The following is a 3,120-nucleotide window of genomic DNA, read 5'->3' as shown; positions in this document are numbered from 1 at the left end:
CTCTTCCCACCCGGAGCGCCGTCCTGCTTAAATAGGGCCCTTGGGATTGGGAAGACGGCGTCCCTAGGGAAACCCAGACTTCACATTCCCGAACCTAAATGCATTCCTTTTCGTACACCGATAACCTGGAGATTTGTTCAAAATCCCTCCGAAATTGATTTTTTGCAATAAAAGAGCTTCCAGACTGGCCCATGATAACAGCCCAGCATCGTTGCGGTGGTCCTGTCCGCCCCTCAACCCCGGACCTGCCCTCGCACAGCCTGCTGGCAGCCCCAGGGCCCTGGCACCGATGTCCTTTGCCTGACTTTGCTGGTTCCGCTGCTTCTCCCACCGTCTCACCCCCGTTTTCCTAAGTGAAGCCTCTGGCCCACTGCTCTGCACCTGGGGCCACCGCGGTGCCCTTGCCGGCTGCCCTCTTGGGCTGGAGGCCTCCTTTCTGCCATCCTTCAATGCCAGATGGATGGCCAGTCTTCCAGCTCCATCCACCGGCTGCTCTGGGTGCCACTGGCACCACCTGTGACCTCACGGCCCTCCTTGTGTCTCTCACACCGCTTGTTTGAGGAGCTGGCCTCCCCCGCTGGGCAGACACAGCAAGGGCAGAGCCTTTCCTCTCTCCTGCGTCACCGAGTCCTTGGCCCGTAGCGGCTGCCCAGTGCTCCCCGGAGTTGACACGGGCCGGGGTTCCATGTCTCACCCTGACCAGGGGAGCCTAGATGCTCCCAGAGCCAAAATAACCCCGTCATCTCCCAGGCCGGCGTGTTTGCTGCGAGGTCAGGTGGAGTCGTGAGTAACCAGGCAGGAAATACGGGTTTGCCCACTGATGGCTCACCCTCTGGGGCTTGCGGGCCAGCCGGTTCCCACTCACGGAGGCCCAGACGCCAGCCTGGGAGTCGCACGGGCTGCGTCCTGGCCCTCGATCCTCTGCCTACAAGCTGTGCGTTCAAACCTGGTCCACAGTGAGAAGGAACATGGGAAGGTTAATAAAGTGACTCCCGTTTGGGCTTAACGATGCCTTCGTTCCAGGGAGAAGATGATTTCTGCTGAGTGATCCCCCAGTTAGAAACGATCTTCTCCGGTGAACCACGACTTTCTCTTCCAACACGGCTTACGCTTTCCTGAGTTTTCAGGAAGAGACTGTCGTAGGGGCGTAGAAGGAAGACACGTTTCTCTTGGCTGACCTTGCAGGAGCACGCTGGGATTGGTTCCCTTTCCGGAGTGGCTGGTGTTTGGAGTTGTGACACGTGCTCTGGTTCCCTGGCGAGGAGGCACCCAACCCCTCCCTCCCGCGCACGGCAAACGTCTTCCGCCCCCTTGCCAATCCGAGCATGTTGCGATGAGCCTGGCAGTTGTGTGAGCCCTTCCAACTGAAACCATTCTGCATCCGAGAAGGGTGGTATTTGCATACCAATTAGTTTGTATTGCTACAAAAATTTTCGTGGATTCAAGTTGTTCATAGAAAGAATGAACCAGAGGGTAAACTGAACCACAGATTAAAGGGCTCATGTCGGGCCGCTCTTTGAACAGTTTTTTTTTATGGTTTTGAACCATCATTATTTGTAATATTCTCTGAAAAGCCAGCAAATAATTGTTTTCCCCTACTGATTTGGTTCTTCCCCTCTTAGCAAATATTGATTCTCTCCCCCCCCCACCCCAAAGTCGGTCCTGAATGAGACCGAGATTAACAGGGCTGCTTTTGTTTAATACAATGAACAAAAACTTGTGCTGGGAGGGTTCTTGTCCTGCTAAAACATCTGTGCGGGGCCCAGATGGCAACCAGGCTCTGGAAACGCGGCCCATGAGTTAAATGCTTCTGCAGAGTCAGCAGGGAGGGAGAATGTGCTGCATTTTTATAGGCTGTACAAAAATAGCAACTTTTGAAAACTTCTTGGCAACAGAGTGCTTTTTTCTAAAAAATCTGCTAAGAATGTGGGACTTCCCCATTAGATAACTAAGTAGAGAAAAGCCCAATTTATAATCAGAAAGCCTGCTCCCAAGTACTGCCATAGCACCTCACATCTTTAACACACACTAACGTGGGTGACGGGGAGCCGCAGGAGGCACGGATGTTTCCTGGTTATTGACGGGAGACGTGTTCCGAGCCCTAGGAATTCTTGTCTTTTACCGAAGGGAAGTTAAAGAGGGGCTTTATTTGTCAGGAATGTCAAATGGGAGGTTTCTATCCAAGGGGACGTGGAGAGACTTCCAGGTTGTATCTTGGAAGTTTTTGTCCCTTCCTTATTCTCAGCGGCCCCCGACGGCCACAGCCTGGGCTTCTGTATCGGGACCGGTAACGAGTCTGAGGAGTGTGACTGATAGTTTTTTTTTTCCACCAGCGGAACTTTATTGAGCGCCTACTGTGTACCAGGCCACGAGTAAGTGGTGGAGAAGGAAGAAGCCAGGGTATAAACACATGATGTTATGCGCACTTTAGTGTCCTAGGTGGCTTCCGGTCCCAGAATTAATTGCGTAGTTCAGTTCTGAAGGAGAAGAAGCTCTTACTTCGGTCCTGGCCTCGGGAGGGCCGTCTGCCTTCCTGGAAAGCAAGCGTCTCCGTTCATCATGGTGGAGTTTTGAATTTTAAATCAGTGCAATCTGATTGCACGTGTACTTTTGTTCCTTACTTCTTTTATTCAGAATTATATTTATGAGTTTCATTCAAGGGCTGCTGTTGTTGGGTCCTTTTCAGAGAGAGAGCGAGCATGAGCAGGGGAGGGGCAGAGAGAGAGAGGGAGACGCAGAATCCCAAGCGGGCTCCAGGCTCCGAGCTGTCAGCACAGAACCCGACACGGGGCTCGAACTCACAAACCACGAGATCACGACCTAAGCTGAAGTAAGGTGCCCAACCCACTGAGCCACCCAGGCGCCCCACCAATGCGTCAGTTCAAATAAGCAATGTGTTTATCTGCTCTAGTAAATGTTTCTGTTTTCTTTTATTCATCTGTGGTCTTTTAATATTATTTTTTCTTGATATTTTTTCTTGAATTTATTTTGGTGCTCTTTTCTCAATATCCTGAGTCAGATGGTAAGCTCGTACAGTTTCGGGCTTTTTTCTAGAGGCACATAAGGCAATATTTTTCCTCTAAATACAGCATTAGCTGCGTCTCACATGTTGTATTATGT

This window comes from Panthera pardus, unplaced genomic scaffold, assembly GCF_024362965.1.
Source record: "Panthera pardus isolate Hobbes unplaced genomic scaffold, ASM2436296v1 HiC_scaffold_10, whole genome shotgun sequence".
NCBI lineage: Eukaryota > Metazoa > Chordata > Mammalia > Carnivora > Felidae > Panthera > Panthera pardus.
Note: the sequence above shows the minus strand (reverse complement) of the source record.